Source organism: Rhinoderma darwinii (genome assembly GCF_050947455.1).
Source record: "Rhinoderma darwinii isolate aRhiDar2 chromosome 5 unlocalized genomic scaffold, aRhiDar2.hap1 SUPER_5_unloc_33, whole genome shotgun sequence".
NCBI lineage: Eukaryota > Metazoa > Chordata > Amphibia > Anura > Rhinodermatidae > Rhinoderma > Rhinoderma darwinii.
In genome coordinates this window covers 219690-237573 of record NW_027461791.1, presented here as the reverse complement: position 1 = coordinate 237573, position 17884 = coordinate 219690, and the positions used below count along the sequence as shown (strand labels likewise).

At 47.8% G+C, this 17884-nt stretch overlaps 12 non-coding genes across 12 annotated transcripts; all 12 read left to right on the top strand.

The window, feature by feature from the left end:
* The first annotated feature begins 741 nt into the window (after positions 1-741).
* Positions 742-932, top strand: LOC142690347 (U2 spliceosomal RNA). Its single transcript, XR_012859132.1, has one exon. It is a non-coding gene; the product is annotated as a U2 spliceosomal RNA (small nuclear RNA).
* Positions 933-2210: 1278 nt separating this feature from the next.
* On the top strand, positions 2211-2401 carry LOC142690143 (U2 spliceosomal RNA). Its single transcript, XR_012858947.1, has one exon. It is a non-coding gene; the product is annotated as a U2 spliceosomal RNA (small nuclear RNA).
* A 1284-nt stretch (positions 2402-3685) lies between these two features.
* LOC142690142 (U2 spliceosomal RNA) lies at positions 3686-3876 on the top strand. The gene has a single exon (XR_012858946.1). It is a non-coding gene; the product is annotated as a U2 spliceosomal RNA (small nuclear RNA).
* A 1300-nt stretch (positions 3877-5176) lies between these two features.
* On the top strand, positions 5177-5367 carry LOC142690140 (U2 spliceosomal RNA). The gene has a single exon (XR_012858945.1). It is a non-coding gene; the product is annotated as a U2 spliceosomal RNA (small nuclear RNA).
* A 1300-nt stretch (positions 5368-6667) lies between these two features.
* On the top strand, positions 6668-6858 carry LOC142690139 (U2 spliceosomal RNA). Its single transcript, XR_012858944.1, has one exon. It is a non-coding gene; the product is annotated as a U2 spliceosomal RNA (small nuclear RNA).
* Positions 6859-8138: 1280 nt separating this feature from the next.
* On the top strand, positions 8139-8329 carry LOC142690138 (U2 spliceosomal RNA). Its single transcript, XR_012858943.1, has one exon. It is a non-coding gene; the product is annotated as a U2 spliceosomal RNA (small nuclear RNA).
* Positions 8330-9621: 1292 nt separating this feature from the next.
* On the top strand, positions 9622-9812 carry LOC142690137 (U2 spliceosomal RNA). The gene has a single exon (XR_012858942.1). It is a non-coding gene; the product is annotated as a U2 spliceosomal RNA (small nuclear RNA).
* Positions 9813-11092: 1280 nt separating this feature from the next.
* On the top strand, positions 11093-11283 carry LOC142690136 (U2 spliceosomal RNA). The gene has a single exon (XR_012858941.1). It is a non-coding gene; the product is annotated as a U2 spliceosomal RNA (small nuclear RNA).
* A 1292-nt stretch (positions 11284-12575) lies between these two features.
* LOC142690135 (U2 spliceosomal RNA) lies at positions 12576-12766 on the top strand. Its single transcript, XR_012858940.1, has one exon. It is a non-coding gene; the product is annotated as a U2 spliceosomal RNA (small nuclear RNA).
* A 1276-nt stretch (positions 12767-14042) lies between these two features.
* On the top strand, positions 14043-14233 carry LOC142690134 (U2 spliceosomal RNA). Its single transcript, XR_012858939.1, has one exon. It is a non-coding gene; the product is annotated as a U2 spliceosomal RNA (small nuclear RNA).
* A 1275-nt stretch (positions 14234-15508) lies between these two features.
* LOC142690132 (U2 spliceosomal RNA) lies at positions 15509-15699 on the top strand. The gene has a single exon (XR_012858937.1). It is a non-coding gene; the product is annotated as a U2 spliceosomal RNA (small nuclear RNA).
* A 1280-nt stretch (positions 15700-16979) lies between these two features.
* LOC142690131 (U2 spliceosomal RNA) lies at positions 16980-17170 on the top strand. Its single transcript, XR_012858936.1, has one exon. It is a non-coding gene; the product is annotated as a U2 spliceosomal RNA (small nuclear RNA).
* The last annotated feature ends 714 nt before the right edge of the window (positions 17171-17884 follow it).

Genomic DNA, 17884 nt, shown 5'->3' with positions numbered 1-17884 from the left:
AGCAGCAATTTGGATTTGTTACTATGTTACCTAGAAGAATAACAAACTGTGCAAGGATGGAGGTTGTAGGAGCAAGGAGAAGTTGTCTGTAAAGTTGGTGGATGCCTATTTTCCATTTTGCAGTCCCTTGTCTCCCTCTTGTGGCCTCCTGGAGGCAACTAGCTGTGCAAAAAAAAGACAGCCTGGCGGCCGGCTGTTGCAGTGTTGCCCTCTCAGGCAACACTGAGTGACTGACTGAGCCTCACCGTCTTATATAAAGTTCAGACGGAACTTTGCACGTGTCATAGTGGAGCCCTCAGGATTCCAGAGCCAGCTTTCTGACATCATAATGGGGCCTCAGAGATAAAAGCCTGGGCCCAGGCAGTGTTGGTCAGTGCTGCTCAGCAGGCAGCACTGGACTGGACTGGATTACAGCTGATACAAGGTGTGAAGGAACAAGGGGTGGCTGTGGGCATGCACTTGCTGCCGCTGCCAGTGTTTATCTGCATGGCAGCAGGGCATTTGGGCGTTGCCAGGAAGGCGTTTTTATGTAGATTCCTCCTCTTTCAGCACTGCATTGTGGTGCAAGCAAAAGAAGCAAATCCTGTCTGGCTTCCTCTCCGGCCTTTATTCACCTCCCGTGTAGCTGTGAGTGTGTGAGCCTGCAGGGCCCCATGGAATTGCCTAGAAGTAGGCTGAATCGCTGCAAGGGCTGAACAGCAGTATCGGGCAGGCTCGGGCAACGCGCGGCCCGTTCGGGTTATCGCTTCTCGGCCTTTTGGCTAAGATCAAGTGTAGTATCTGTTCTTATCAGTTTAATATCTGATACGTCCCCTATCTGGGGACCATATATTAAATGGATTTTTAGAACAGGGAGATGGAAATAGAGCTTGCTCTGTCCACTCCACGCATTGACCTGGTATTGCAGTATTTCAAGGACCGGTGCACCCTTTCCTTATGTGTTGACTAAAAGCAGATTCCAAAAGTGTTTTTTGTCTTTGCTATTGTTTCTGTCTTTCTGAAGGGATCTCCCCTTTTAATCCCATTATTTCAACACCTGTTGGACAATGCATGAGTGATAATGAGCTCATTGATTAAATGCAATTAATGAATAGATTGCCACCTCTTGTTGTGTGTCGTCTGTGTTTCTGTTTCCGGCATTTCACATTGGAACACCTCATTCACCTTCCTTGTCTTCTCTCCGCCCTCCCTTTTAGGTAAGTTAAAGAGCTGCACCTGAGCCAGCCACTGATTGATTGATTGATTGATTGATTGATTGATTGATTGATTGATGCAGCACAACAGTCAAATAGTGGAGTGGAGTAGGGGAACAGCAAACAGCCAATAAAGCAGCCCGCCCGCTCGCCTGCCCGCCACAATGGACCTACCTGTGTACACTAGATGGATGTGATGGAATGTACTGTCGTCCCTACATTTCAAGAAGAAGTAAGAATTGCAGTTGCAACAAAGCCTTGCTTGCCTACAAAGAGAGCAGCAATTTGGATTTGTTACTATGTTACCTAGAAGAATAACAAACTGTGCAAGGATGGAGGTTGTAGGAGCAAGGAGAAGTTGTCTGTAAAGTTGGTGGATGCCTATTTTCCATTTTGCAGTCCCTTGTCTCCCTCTTGTGGCCTCCTGGAGGCAACTAGCTGTGCAAAAAAAAGACAGCCTGGCGGCCGGCTGTTGCAGTGTTGCCCTCTCAGGCAACACTGAGTGACTGACTGAGCCTCACCGTCTTATATAAAGTTCAGACGGAACTTTGCACGTGTCATAGTGGAGCCCTCAGGATTCCAGAGCCAGCTTTCTGACATCATAATGGGGCCTCAGAGATAAAAGCCTGGGCCCAGGCAGTGTTGGTCAGTGCTGCTCAGCAGGCAGCACTGGACTGGACTGGATTACAGCTGATACAAGGTGTGAAGGAACAAGGGGTGGCTGTGGGCATGCACTTGCTGCCGCTGCCAGTGTTTATCTGCATGGCAGCAGGGCATTTGGGCGTTGCCAGGAAGGCGTTTTTATGTAGATTCCTCCTCTTTCAGCACTGCATTGTGGTGCAAGCAAAAGAAGCAAATCCTGTCTGGCTTCCTCTCCGGCCTTTATTCACCTCCCGTGTAGCTGTGAGTGTGTGAGCCTGCAGGGCCCCATGGAATTGCCTAGAAGTAGGCTGAATCGCTGCAAGGGCTGAACAGCAGTATCGGGCAGGCTCGGGCAACGCGCGGCCCGTTCGGGTTATCGCTTCTCGGCCTTTTGGCTAAGATCAAGTGTAGTATCTGTTCTTATCAGTTTAATATCTGATACGTCCCCTATCTGGGGACCATATATTAAATGGATTTTTAGAACAGGGAGATGGAAATAGAGCTTGCTCTGTCCACTCCACGCATTGACCTGGTATTGCAGTATTTCCAGGACCGGTGCACCCTTTCCTTATGTGTTGACTAAAAGCAGATTCCAAAAGTGTTTTTTGTCTTTGCTATTGTTTCTGTCTTTCTGAAGGGATCTCCCCTTTTAATCCCATTATTTCAACACCTGTTGGACAATGCATGAGTGATAATGAGCTCATTGATTAAATGCAATTAATGAATAGATTGCCACCTCTTGTTGTGTGTCGTCTGTGTTTCTGTGTTTCCGGCATTTCACATTGGAACACCTCATTCACCTTCCTTGTCTTCTCTCCGCCCTCCCTTTTAGGTAAGTTAAAGAGCTGCACCTGAGCCAGCCACTGATTGATTGATTGATTGATTGATTGATTGATTGATTGATTGATTGATGCAGCACAACAGTCAAATAGTGGAGTGGAGTAGGGGAACAGCAAACAGCCAATAAAGCAGCCCGCCCGCTCGCCTGCCCGCCACAATGGACCTACCTGTGTACACTAGATGGATGTGATGGAATGTACTGTCGTCCCTACATTTCAAGAAGAAGTAAGAATTGCAGTTGCAACAAAGCCTTGCTTGCCTACAAAGAGAGCAGCAATTTGGATTTGTTACTATGTTACCTAGAAGAATAACAAACTGTGCAAGGATGGAGGTTGTAGGAGCAAGGAGAAGTTGTCTGTAAAGTTGGTGGATGCCTATTTTCCATTTTGCAGTCCCTTGTCTCCCTCTTGTGGCCTCCTGGAGGCAACTAGCTGTGCAAAAAAAAGACAGCCTGGCGGCCGGCTGTTGCAGTGTTGCCCTCTCAGGCAACACTGAGTGACTGACTGAGCCTCACCGTCTTATATAAAGTTCAGACGGAACTTTGCACGTGTCATAGTGGAGCCCTCAGGATTCCAGAGCCAGCTTTCTGACATCATAATGGGGCCTCAGAGATAAAAGCCTGGGCCCAGGCAGTGTTGGTCAGTGCTGCTCAGCAGGCAGCACTGGACTGGACTGGATTACAGCTGATACAAGGTGTGAAGGAACAAGGGGTGGCTGTGGGCATGCACTTGCTGCCGCTGCCAGTGTTTATCTGCATGGCAGCAGGGCATTTGGGCGTTGCCAGGAAGGCGTTTTTATGTAGATTCCTCCTCTTTCAGCACTGCATTGTGGTGCAAGCAAAAGAAGCAAATCCTGTCTGGCTTCCTCTCCGGCCTTTATTCACCTCCCGTGTAGCTGTGAGTGTGTGAGCCTGCAGGGCCCCATGGAATTGCCTAGAAGTAGGCTGAATCGCTGCAAGGGCTGAACAGCAGTATCGGGCAGGCTCGGGCAACGCGCGGCCCGTTCGGGTTATCGCTTCTCGGCCTTTTGGCTAAGATCAAGTGTAGTATCTGTTCTTATCAGTTTAATATCTGATACGTCCCCTATCTGGGGACCATATATTAAATGGATTTTTAGAACAGGGAGATGGAAATAGAGCTTGCTCTGTCCACTCCACGCATTGACCTGGTATTGCAGTATTTCCAGGACCGGTGCACCCTTTCCTTATGTGTTGACTAAAAGCAGATTCCAAAAGTGTTTTTTGTCTTTGCTATTGTTTCTGTCTTTCTGAAGGGATCTCCCCTTTTAATCCCATTATTTCAACACCTGTTGGACAATGCATGAGTGATAATGAGCTCATTGATTAAATGCAATTAATGAATAGATTGCCACCTCTTGTTGTGTGTCGTCTGTGTTTCTGTGTTTCCGGCATTTCACATTGGAACACCTCATTCACCTTCCTTGTCTTCTCTCCGCCCTCCCTTTTAGGTAAGTTAAAGAGCTGCACCTGAGCCAGCCACTGATTGATTGATTGATTGATTGATTGATTGATTGATTGATTGATTGATTGATTGATTGATTGATGCAGCACAACAGTCAAATAGTGGAGTGGAGTAGGGGAACAGCAAACAGCCAATAAAGCAGCCCGCCCGCTCGCCTGCCCGCCACAATGGACCTACCTGTGTACACTAGATGGATGTGATGGAATGTACTGTCGTCCCTACATTTCAAGAAGAAGTAAGAATTGCAGTTGCAACAAAGCCTTGCTTGCCTACAAAGAGAGCAGCAATTTGGATTTGTTACTATGTTACCTAGAAGAATAACAAACTGTGCAAGGATGGAGGTTGTAGGAGCAAGGAGAAGTTGTCTGTAAAGTTGGTGGATGCCTATTTTCCATTTTGCAGTCCCTTGTCTCCCTCTTGTGGCCTCCTGGAGGCAACTAGCTGTGCAAAAAAAAGACAGCCTGGCGGCCGGCTGTTGCAGTGTTGCCCTCTCAGGCAACACTGAGTGACTGACTGAGCCTCACCGTCTTATATAAAGTTCAGACGGAACTTTGCACGTGTCATAGTGGAGCCCTCAGGATTCCAGAGCCAGCTTTCTGACATCATAATGGGGCCTCAGAGATAAAAGCCTGGGCCCAGGCAGTGTTGGTCAGTGCTGCTCAGCAGGCAGCACTGGACTGGACTGGATTACAGCTGATACAAGGTGTGAAGGAACAAGGGGTGGCTGTGGGCATGCACTTGCTGCCGCTGCCAGTGTTTATCTGCATGGCAGCAGGGCATTTGGGCGTTGCCAGGAAGGCGTTTTTATGTAGATTCCTCCTCTTTCAGCACTGCATTGTGGTGCAAGCAAAAGAAGCAAATCCTGTCTGGCTTCCTCTCCGGCCTTTATTCACCTCCTGTGTAGCTGTGAGTGTGTGAGCCTGCAGGGCCCCATGGAATTGCCTAGAAGTAGGCTGAATCGCTGCAAGGGCTGAACAGCAGTATCGGGCAGGCTCGGGCAACGCGCGGCCCGTTCGGGTTATCGCTTCTCGGCCTTTTGGCTAAGATCAAGTGTAGTATCTGTTCTTATCAGTTTAATATCTGATACGTCCCCTATCTGGGGACCATATATTAAATGGATTTTTAGAACAGGGAGATGGAAATAGAGCTTGCTCTGTCCACTCCACGCATTGACCTGGTATTGCAGTATTTCCAGGACCGGTGCACCCTTTCCTTATGTGTTGACTAAAAGCAGATTCCAAAAGTGTTTTTTGTCTTTGCTATTGTTTCTGTCTTTCTGAAGGGATCTCCCCTTTTAATCCCATTATTTCAACACCTGTTGGACAATGCATGAGTGATAATGAGCTCATTGATTAAATGCAATTAATGAATAGATTGCCACCTCTTGTTGTGTGTCGTCTGTGTTTCTGTGTTTCCGGCATTTCACATTGGAACACCTCATTCATCTTCCTTGTCTTCTCTCCGCCCTCCCTTTTAGGTAAGTTAAAGAGCTGCACCTGAGCCAGCCACTGATTGATTGATTGATTGATTGATTGATTGATTGATTGATTGATTGATTGATTGATTGATTGATGCAGCACAACAGTCAAATAGTGGAGTGGAGTAGGGGAACAGCAAACAGCCAATAAAGCAGCCCGCCCGCTCGCCTGCCCGCCACAATGGACCTACCTGTGTACACTAGATGGATGTGATGGAATGTACTGTCGTCCCTACATTTCAAGAAGAAGTAAGAATTGCAGTTGCAACAAAGCCTTGCTTGCCTACAAAGAGAGCAGCAATTTGGATTTGTTACTATGTTACCTAGAAGAATAACAAACTGTGCAAGGATGGAGGTTGTAGGAGCAAGGAGAAGTTGTCTGTAAAGTTGGTGGATGCCTATTTTCCATTTTGCAGTCCCTTGTCTCCCTCTTGTGGCCTCCTGGAGGCAACTAGCTGTGCAAAAAAAAGACAGCCTGGCGGCCGGCTGTTGCAGTGTTGCCCTCTCAGGCAACACTGAGTGACTGACTGAGCCTCACCGTCTTATATAAAGTTCAGACGGAACTTTGCACGTGTCATAGTGGAGCCCTCAGGATTCCAGAGCCAGCTTTCTGACATCATAATGGGGCCTCAGAGATAAAAGCCTGGGCCCAGGCAGTGTTGGTCAGTGCTGCTCAGCAGGCAGCACTGGACTGGACTGGATTACAGCTGATACAAGGTGTGAAGGAACAAGGGGTGGCTGTGGGCATGCACTTGCTGCCGCTGCCAGTGTTTATCTGCATGGCAGCAGGGCATTTGGGCGTTGCCAGGAAGGCGTTTTTATGTAGATTCCTCCTCTTTCAGCACTGCATTGTGGTGCAAGCAAAAGAAGCAAATCCTGTCTGGCTTCCTCTCCGGCCTTTATTCACCTCCCGTGTAGCTGTGAGTGTGTGAGCCTGCAGGGCCCCATGGAATTGCCTAGAAGTAGGCTGAATCGCTGCAAGGGCTGAACAGCAGTATCGGGCAGGCTCGGGCAACGCGCGGCCCGTTCGGGTTATCGCTTCTCGGCCTTTTGGCTAAGATCAAGTGTAGTATCTGTTCTTATCAGTTTAATATCTGATACGTCCCCTATCTGGGGACCATATATTAAATGGATTTTTAGAACAGGGAGATGGAAATAGAGCTTGCTCTGTCCACTCCACGCATTGACCTGGTATTGCAGTATTTCCAGGACCGGTGCACCCTTTCCTTATGTGTTGACTAAAAGCAGATTCCAAAAGTGTTTTTTGTCTTTGCTATTGTTTCTGTCTTTCTGAAGGGATCTCCCCTTTTAATCCCATTATTTCAACACCTGTTGGACAATGCATGAGTGATAATGAGCTCATTGATTAAATGCAATTAATGAATAGATTGCCACCTCTTGTTGTGTGTCGTCTGTGTTTCTGTGTTTCCGGCATTTCACATTGGAACACCTCATTCACCTTCCTTGTCTTCTCTCCGCCCTCCCTTTTAGGTAAGTTAAAGAGCTGCACCTGAGCCAGCCACTGATTGATTGATTGATTGATTGATTGATTGATTGATTGATTGATGCAGCACAACAGTCAAATAGTGGAGTGGAGTAGGGGAACAGCAAACAGCCAATAAAGCAGCCCGCCCGCTCGCCTGCCCGCCACAATGGACCTACCTGTGTACACTAGATGGATGTGATGGAATGTACTGTCGTCCCTACATTTCAAGAAGAAGTAAGAATTGCAGTTGCAACAAAGCCTTGCTTGCCTACAAAGAGAGCAGCAATTTGGATTTGTTACTATGTTACCTAGAAGAATAACAAACTGTGCAAGGATGGAGGTTGTAGGAGCAAGGAGAAGTTGTCTGTAAAGTTGGTGGATGCCTATTTTCCATTTTGCAGTCCCTTGTCTCCCTCTTGTGGCCTCCTGGAGGCAACTAGCTGAGCAAAAAAAAGACAGCATGGCGGCCGGCTGTTGGAGTGTTGCCCTCTCAGGCAACACTGAGTGACTGACTGAGCCTCACCGTCTTATATAAAGTTCAGACGGAACTTTGCACGTGTCATAGTGGAGCCCTCAGGATTCCAGAGCCAGCTTTCTGACATCATAATGGGGCCTCAGAGATAAAAGCCTGGGCCCAGGCAGTGTTGGTCAGTGCTGCTCAGCAGGCAGCACTGGACTGGACTGGATTACAGCTGATACAAGGTGTGAAGGAACAAGGGGTGGCTGTGGGCATGCACTTGCTGCCGCTGCCAGTGTTTATCTGCATGGCAGCAGGGCATTTGGGCGTTGCCAGGAAGGCGTTTTTATGTAGATTCCTCCTCTTTCAGCACTGCATTGTGGTGCAAGCAAAAGAAGCAAATCCTGTCTGGCTTCCTCTCCGGCCTTTATTCACCTCCCGTGTAGCTGTGAGTGTGTGAGCCTGCAGGGCCCCATGGAATTGCCTAGAAGTAGGCTGAATCGCTGCAAGGGCTGAACAGCAGTATCGGGCAGGCTCGGGCAACGCGCGGCCCGTTCGGGTTATCGCTTCTCGGCCTTTTGGCTAAGATCAAGTGTAGTATCTGTTCTTATCAGTTTAATATCTGATACGTCCCCTATCTGGGGACCATATATTAAATGGATTTTTAGAACAGGGAGATGGAAATAGAGCTTGCTCTGTCCACTCCACGCATTGACCTGGTATTGCAGTATTTCCAGGACCGGTGCACCCTTTCCTTATGTGTTGACTAAAAGCAGATTCCAAAAGTGTTTTTTGTCTTTGCTATTGTTTCTGTCTTTCTGAAGGGATCTCCCCTTTTAATCCCATTATTTCAACACCTGTTGGACAATGCATGAGTGATAATGAGCTCATTGATTAAATGCAATTAATGAATAGATTGCCACCTCTTGTTGTGTGTCGTCTGTGTTTCTGTGTTTCCGGCATTTCACATTGGAACACCTCATTCACCTTCCTTGTCTTCTCTCCGCCCTCCCTTTTAGGTAAGTTAAAGAGCTGCACCTGAGCCAGCCACCGATTGATTGATTGATTGATTGATTGATTGATTGATTGATTGATTGATTGATTGATGCAGCACAACAGTCAAATAGTGGAGTGGAGTAGGGGAACAGCAAACAGCCAATAAAGCAGCCCGCCCGCTCGCCTGCCCGCCACAATGGACCTACCTGTGTACACTAGATGGATGTGATGGAATGTACTGTCGTCCCTACATTTCAAGAAGAAGTAAGAATTGCAGTTGCAACAAAGCCTTGCTTGCCTACAAAGAGAGCAGCAATTTGGATTTGTTACTATGTTACCTAGAAGAATAACAAACTGTGCAAGGATGGAGGTTGTAGGAGCAAGGAGAAGTTGTCTGTAAAGTTGGTGGATGCCTATTTTCCATTTTGCAGTCCCTTGTCTCCCTCTTGTGGCCTCCTGGAGGCAACTAGCTGTGCAAAAAAAAGACAGCCTGGCGGCCGGCTGTTGCAGTGTTGCCCTCTCAGGCAACACTGAGTGACTGACTGAGCCTCACCGTCTTATATAAAGTTCAGACGGAACTTTGCACGTGTCATAGTGGAGCCCTCAGGATTCCAGAGCCAGCTTTCTGACATCATAATGGGGCCTCAGAGATAAAAGCCTGGGCCCAGGCAGTGTTGGTCAGTGCTGCTCAGCAGGCAGCACTGGACTGGACTGGATTACAGCTGATACAAGGTGTGAAGGAACAAGGGGTGGCTGTGGGCATGCACTTGCTGCCGCTGCCAGTGTTTATCTGCATGGCAGCAGGGCATTTGGGCGTTGCCAGGAAGGCGTTTTTATGTAGATTCCTCCTCTTTCAGCACTGCATTGTGGTGCAAGCAAAAGAAGCAAATCCTGTCTGGCTTCCTCTCCGGCCTTTATTCACCTCCCGTGTAGCTGTGAGTGTGTGAGCCTGCAGGGCCCCATGGAATTGCCTCGAAGTAGGCTGAATCGCTGCAAGGGCTGAACAGCAGTATCGGGCAGGCTCGGGCAACGCGCGGCCCGTTCGGGTTATCGCTTCTCGGCCTTTTGGCTAAGATCAAGTGTAGTATCTGTTCTTATCAGTTTAATATCTGATACGTCCCCTATCTGGGGACCATATATTAAATGGATTTTTAGAACAGGGAGATGGAAATAGAGCTTGCTCTGTCCACTCCACGCATTGACCTGGTATTGCAGTATTTCCAGGACCGGTGCACCCTTTCCTTATGTGTTGACTAAAAGCAGATTCCAAAAGTGTTTTTTGTCTTTGCTATTGTTTCTGTCTTTCTGAAGGGATCTCCCCTTTTAATCCCATTATTTCAACACCTGTTGGACAATGCATGAGTGATAATGAGCTCATTGATTAAATGCAATTAATGAATAGATTGCCACCTCTTGTTGTGTGTCGTCTGTGTTTCTGTGTTTCCGGCATTTCACATTGGAACACCTCATTCACCTTCCTTGTCTTCTCTCCGCCCTCCCTTTTAGGTAAGTTAAAGAGCTGCACCTGAGCCAGCCACCGATTGATTGATTGATTGATTGATTGATTGATTGATTGATTGATGCAGCACAACAGTCAAATAGTGGAGTGGAGTAGGGGAACAGCAAACAGCCAATAAAGCAGCCCGCCCGCTCGCCTGCCCGCCACAATGGACCTACCTGTGTACACTAGATGGATGTGATGGAATGTACTGTCGTCCCTACATTTCAAGAAGAAGTAAGAATTGCAGTTGCAACAAAGCCTTGCTTGCCTACAAAGAGAGCAGCAATTTGGATTTGTTACTATGTTACCTAGAAGAATAACAAACTGTGCAAGGATGGAGGTTGTAGGAGCAAGGAGAAGTTGTCTGTAAAGTTGGTGGATGCCTATTTTCCATTTTGCAGTCCCTTGTCTCCCTCTTGTGGCCTCCTGGAGGCAACTAGCTGTGCAAAAAAAAGACAGCCTGGCGGCCGGCTGTTGCAGTGTTGCCCTCTCAGGCAACACTGAGTGACTGACTGAGCCTCACCGTCTTATATAAAGTTCAGACGGAACTTTGCACGTGTCATAGTGGAGCCCTCAGGATTCCAGAGCCAGCTTTCTGACATCATAATGGGGCCTCAGAGATAAAAGCCTGGGCCCAGGCAGTGTTGGTCAGTGCTGCTCAGCAGGCAGCACTGGACTGGACTGGATTACAGCTGATACAAGGTGTGAAGGAACAAGGGGTGGCTGTGGGCATGCACTTGCTGCCGCTGCCAGTGTTTATCTGCATGGCAGCAGGGCATTTGGGCGTTGCCAGGAAGGCGTTTTTATGTAGATTCCTCCTCTTTCAGCACTGCATTGTGGTGCAAGCAAAAGAAGCAAATCCTGTCTGGCTTCCTCTCCGGCCTTTATTCACCTCCCGTGTAGCTGTGAGTGTGTGAGCCTGCAGGGCCCCATGGAATTGCCTCGAAGTAGGCTGAATCGCTGCAAGGGCTGAACAGCAGTATCGGGCAGGCTCGGGCAACGCGCGGCCCGTTCGGGTTATCGCTTCTCGGCCTTTTGGCTAAGATCAAGTGTAGTATCTGTTCTTATCAGTTTAATATCTGATACGTCCCCTATCTGGGGACCATATATTAAATGGATTTTTAGAACAGGGAGATGGAAATAGAGCTTGCTCTGTCCACTCCACGCATTGACCTGGTATTGCAGTATTTCCAGGACCGGTGCACCCTTTCCTTATGTGTTGACTAAAAGCAGATTCCAAAAGTGTTTTTTGTCTTTGCTATTGTTTCTGTCTTTCTGAAGGGATCTCCCCTTTTAATCCCATTATTTCAACACCTGTTGGACAATGCATGAGTGATAATGAGCTCATTGATTAAATGCAATTAATGAATAGATTGCCACCTCTTGTTGTGTGTCGTCTGTGTTTCTGTGTTTCCGGCATTTCACATTGGAACACCTCATTCACCTTCCTTGTCTTCTCTCCGCCCTCCCTTTTAGGTAAGTTAAAGAGCTGCACCTGAGCCAGCCACTGATTGATTGATTGATTGATTGATTGATTGATTGATTGATTGATTGATGATTGATGCAGCACAACAGTCAAATAGTGGAGTGGAGTAGGGGAACAGCAAACAGCCAATAAAGCAGCCCGCCCGCTCGCCTGCCCGCCACAATGGACCTACCTGTGTACACTAGATGGATGTGATGGAATGTACTGTCGTCCCTACATTTCAAGAAGAAGTAAGAATTGCAGTTGCAACAAAGCCTTGCTTGCCTACAAAGAGAGCAGCAATTTGGATTTGTTACTATGTTACCTAGAAGAATAACAAACTGTGCAAGGATGGAGGTTGTAGGAGCAAGGAGAAGTTGTCTGTAAAGTTGGTGGATGCCTATTTTCCATTTTGCAGTCCCTTGTCTCCCTCTTGTGGCCTCCTGGAGGCAACTTAGCTGTGCAAAAAAAAGACAGCCTGGCGGCCGGCTGTTGCAGTGTTGCCCTCTCAGGCAACACTGAGTGACTGACTGAGCCTCACCGTCTTATATAAAGTTCAGACGGAACTTTGCACGTGTCATAGTGGAGCCCTCAGGATTCCAGAGCCAGCTTTCTGACATCATAATGGGGCCTCAGAGATAAAAGCCTGGGCCCAGGCAGTGTTGGTCAGTGCTGCTCAGCAGGCAGCACTGGACTGGACTGGATTACAGCTGATACAAGGTGTGAAGGAACAAGGGGTGGCTGTGGGCATGCACTTGCTGCCGCTGCCAGTGTTTATCTGCATGGCAGCAGGGCATTTGGGAGTTGCCAGGAAGGCGTTTTTATGTAGATTCCTCCTCTTTCAGCACTGCATTGTGGTGCAAGCAAAAGAAGCAAATCCTGTCTGGCTTCCTCTCCGGCCTTTATTCACCTCCCGTGTAGCTGTGAGTGTGTGAGCCTGCAGGGCCCCATGGAATTGCCTCGAAGTAGGCTGAATCGCTGCAAGGGCTGAACAGCAGTATCGGGCAGGCTCGGGCAACGCGCGGCCCGTTCGGGTTATCGCTTCTCGGCCTTTTGGCTAAGATCAAGTGTAGTATCTGTTCTTATCAGTTTAATATCTGATACGTCCCCTATCTGGGGACCATATATTAAATGGATTTTTAGAACAGGGAGATGGAAATAGAGCTTGCTCTGTCCACTCCACGCATTGACCTGGTATTGCAGTATTTCCAGGACCGGTGCACCCTTTCCTTATGTGTTGACTAAAAGCAGATTCCAAAAGTGTTTTTTGTCTTTGCTATTGTTTCTGTCTTTCTGAAGGGATCTCCCCTTTTAATCCCATTATTTCAACACCTGTTGGACAATGCATGAGTGATAATGAGCTCATTGATTAAATGCAATTAATGAATAGATTGCCACCTCTTGTTGTGTGTCGTCTGTGTTTCTGTGTTTCCGGCATTTCACATTGGAACACCTCATTCACCTTCCTTGTCTTCTCTCCGCCCTCCCTTTTAGGTAAGTTAAAGAGCTGCACCTGAGCCAGCCACTGATTGATTGATTGATTGATTGATTGATTGATTGATTGATGCAGCACAACAGTCAAATAGTGGAGTGGAGTAGGGGAACAGCAAACAGCCAATAAAGCAGCCCGCCCGCTCGCCTGCCCGCCACAATGGACCTACCTGTGTACACTAGATGGATGTGATGGAATGTACTGTCGTCCCTACATTTCAAGAAGAAGTAAGAATTGCAGTTGCAACAAAGCCTTGCTTGCCTACAAAGAGAGCAGCAATTTGGATTTGTTACTATGTTACCTAGAAGAATAACAAACTGTGCAAGGATGGAGGTTGTAGGAGCAAGGAGAAGTTGTCTGTAAAGTTGGTGGATGCCTATTTTCCATTTTGCAGTCCCTTGTCTCCCTCTTGTGGCCTCCTGGAGGCAACTAGCTGTGCAAAAAAAAGACAGCCTGGCGGCCGGCTGTTGCAGTGTTGCCCTCTCAGGCAACACTGAGTGACTGACTGAGCCTCACCGTCTTATATAAAGTTCAGACGGAACTTTGCACGTGTCATAGTGGAGCCCTCAGGATTCCAGAGCCAGCTTTCTGACATCATAATGGGGCCTCAGAGATAAAAGCCTGGGCCCAGGCAGTGTTGGTCAGTGCTGCTCAGCAGGCAGCACTGGACTGGACTGGATTACAGCTGATACAAGGTGTGAAGGAACAAGGGGTGGCTGTGGGCATGCACTTGCTGCCGCTGCCAGTGTTTATCTGCATGGCAGCAGGGCATTTGGGCGTTGCCAGGAAGGCGTTTTTATGTAGATTCCTCCTCTTTCAGCACTGCATTGTGGTGCAAGCAAAATAAGCAAATCCTGTCTGGCTTCCTCTCCGGCCTTTATTCACCTCCCGTGTAGCTGTGAGTGTGTGAGCCTGCAGGGCCCCATGGAATTGCCTAGAAGTAGGCTGAATCGCTGCAAGGGCTGAACAGCAGTATCGGGCAGGCTCGGGCAACGCGCGGCCCGTTCGGGTTATCGCTTCTCGGCCTTTTGGCTAAGATCAAGTGTAGTATCTGTTCTTATCAGTTTAATATCTGATACGTCCCCTATCTGGGGACCATATATTAAATGGATTTTTAGAACAGGGAGATGGAAATAGAGCTTGCTCTGTCCACTCCACGCATTGACCTGGTATTGCAGTATTTCCAGGACCGGTGCACCCTTTCCTTATGTGTTGACTAAAAGCAGATTCCAAAAGTGTTTTTTTGTCTTTGCTATTGTTTCTGTCTTTCTGAAGGGATCTCCCCTTTTAATCCCATTATTTCAACACCTGTTGGACAATGCATGAGTGATAATGAGCTCATTGATTAAATGCAATTAATGAATAGATTGCCACCTCTTGTTGTGTGTCGTCTGTGTTTCTGTGTTTCCGGCATTTCACATTGGAACACCTCATTCACCTTCCTTGTCTTCTCTCCGCCCTCCCTTTTAGGTAAGTTAAAGAGCTGCACCTGAGCCAGCCACTGATTGATTGATTGATTGATTGATTGATTGATTGATTGATTGATGCAGCACAACAGTCAAATAGTGGAGTGGAGTAGGGGAACAGCAAACAGCCAATAAAGCAGCCCGCCCGCTCGCCTGCCCGCCACAATGGACCTACCTGTGTACACTAGATGGATGTGATGGAATGTACTGTCGTCCCTACATTTCAAGAAGAAGTAAGAATTGCAGTTGCAACAAAGCCTTGCTTGCCTACAAAGAGAGCAGCAATTTGGATTTGTTACTATGTTACCTAGAAGAATAACAAACTGTGCAAGGATGGAGGTTGTAGGAGCAAGGAGAAGTTGTCTGTAAAGTTGGTGGATGCCTATTTTCCATTTTGCAGTCCCTTGTCTCCCTCTTGTGGCCTCCTGGAGGCAACTAGCTGTGCAAAAAAAAGACAGCCTGGCGGCCGGCTGTTGCAGTGTTGCCCTCTCAGGCAACACTGAGTGACTGACTGAGCCTCACCGTCTTATATAAAGTTCAGACGGAACTTTGCACGTGTCATAGTGGAGCCCTCAGGATTCCAGAGCCAGCTTTCTGACATCATAATGGGGCCTCAGAGATAAAAGCCTGGGCCCAGGCAGTGTTGGTCAGTGCTGCTCAGCAGGCAGCACTGGACTGGACTGGATTACAGCTGATACAAGGTGTGAAGGAACAAGGGGTGGCTGTGGGCATGCACTTGCTGCCAGTGTTTATCTGCATGGCAGCAGGGCATTTGGGCGTTGCCAGGAAGGCGTTTTTATGTAGATTCCTCCTCTTTCAGCACTGCATTGTGGTGCAAGCAAAAGAAGCAAATCCTGTCTGGCTTCCTCTCCGGCCTTTATTCACCTCCCGTGTAGCTGTGAGTGTGTGAGCCTGCAGGGCCCCATGGAATTGCCTAGAAGTAGGCTGAATCGCTGCAAGGGCTGAACAGCAGTATCGGGCAGGCTCGGGCAACGCGCGGCCCGTTCGGGTTATCGCTTCTCGGCCTTTTGGCTAAGATCAAGTGTAGTATCTGTTCTTATCAGTTTAATATCTGATACGTCCCCTATCTGGGGACCATATATTAAATGGATTTTTAGAACAGGGAGATGGAAATAGAGCTTGCTCTGTCCACTCCACGCATTGACCTGGTATTGCAGTATTTCCAGGACCGGTGCACCCTTTCCTTATGTGTTGACTAAAAGCAGATTCCAAAAGTGTTTTTTGTCTTTGCTATTGTTTCTGTCTTTCTGAAGGGATCTCCCCTTTTAATCCCATTATTTCAACACCTGTTGGACAATGCATGAGTGATAATGAGCTCATTGATTAAATGCAATTAATGAATAGATTGCCACCTCTTGTTGTGTGTCGTCTGTGTTTCTGTGTTTCCGGCATTTCACATTGGAACACCTCATTCACCTTCCTTGTCTTCTCTCCGCCCTCCCTTTTAGGTAAGTTAAAGAGCTGTACCTGAGCCAGCCACTGATTGATTGATTGATTGATTGATTGATTGATTGATTGATTGATGCAGCACAACAGTCAAATAGTGGAGTGGAGTAGGGGAACAGCAAACAGCCAATAAAGCAGCCCGCCCGCTCGCCTGCCCGCCACAATGGACCTACCTGTGTACACTAGATGGATGTGATGGAATGTACTGTCGTCCCTACATTTCAAGAAGAAGTAAGAATTGCAGTTGCAACAAAGCCTTGCTTGCCTACAAAGAGAGCAGCAATTTGGATTTGTTACTATGTTACCTAGAAGAATAACAAACTGTGCAAGGATGGAGGTTGTAGGAGCAAGGAGAAGTTGTCTGTAAAGTTGGTGGATGCCTATTTTCCATTTTGCAGTCCCTTGTCTCCCTCTTGTGGCCTCCTGGAGGCAACTAGCTGTGCAAAAAAAAGACAGCCTGGCGGCCGGCTGTTGCAGTGTTGCCCTCTCAGGCAACACTGAGTGACTGACTGAGCCTCACCGTCTTATATAAAGTTCAGACGGAACTTTGCACGTGTCATAGTGGAGCCCTCAGGATTCCAGAGCCAGCTTTCTGACATCATAATGGGGCCTCAGAGATAAAAGCCTGGGCCCAGGCAGTGTTGGTCAGTGCTGCTCAGCAGGCAGCACTGGACTGGACTGGATTACAGCTGATACAAGGTGTGAAGGAACAAGGGGTGGCTGTGGGCATGCACTTGCTGCCGCTGCCAGTGTTTATCTGCATGGCAGCAGGGCATTTGGGCGTTGCCAGGAAGGCGTTTTTATGTAGATTCCTCCTCTTTCAGCACTGCATTGTGGTGCAAGCAAAAGAAGCAAATCCTGTCTGGCTTCCTCTCCGGCCTTTATTCACCTCCCGTGTAGCTGTGAGTGTGTGAGCCTGCAGGGCCCCATGGAATTGCCTAGAAGTAGGCTGAATCGCTGCAAGGGCTGAACAGCAGTATCGGGCAGGCTCGGGCAACGCGCGGCCCGTTCGGGTTATCGCTTCTCGGCCTTTTGGCTAAGATCAAGTGTAGTATCTGTTCTTATCAGTTTAATATCTGATACGTCCCCTATCTGGGGACCATATATTAAATGGATTTTTAGAACAGGGAGATGGAAATAGAGCTTGCTCTGTCCACTCCACGCATTGACCTGGTATTGCAGTATTTCCAGGACCGGTGCACCCTTTCCTTATGTGTTGACTAAAAGCAGATTCCAAAAGTGTTTTTTGTCTTTGCTATTGTTTCTGTCTTTCTGAAGGGATCTCCCCTTTTAATCCCATTATTTCAACACCTGTTGGACAATGCATGAGTGATAATGAGCTCATTGATTAAATGCAATTAATGAATAGATTGCCACCTCTTGTTGTGTGTCGTCTGTGTTTCTGTGTTTCCGGCATTTCACATTGGAACACCTCATTCACCTTCCTTGTCTTCTCTCCGCCCTCCCTTTTAGGTAAGTTAAAGAGCTGCACCTGAGCCAGCCACTGATTGATTGATTGATTGATTGATTGATTGATTGATTGATTGATTGATTGATTGATTGATGCAGCACAACAGTCAAATAGTGGAGTGGAGTAGGGGAACAGCAAACAGCCAATAAAGCAGCCCGCCCGCTCGCCTGCCCGCCACAATGGACCTACCTGTGTACACTAGATGGATGTGATGGAATGTACTGTCGTCCCTACATTTCAAGAAGAAGTAAGAATTGCAGTTGCAACAAAGCCTTGCTTGCCTACAAAGAGAGCAGCAATTTGGATTTGTTACTATGTTACCTAGAAGAATAACAAACTGTGCAAGGATGGAGGTTGTAGGAGCAAGGAGAAGTTGTCTGTAAAGTTGGTGGATGCCTATTTTCCATTTTGCAGTCCCTTGTCTCCCTCTTGTGGCCTCCTGGAGGCAAC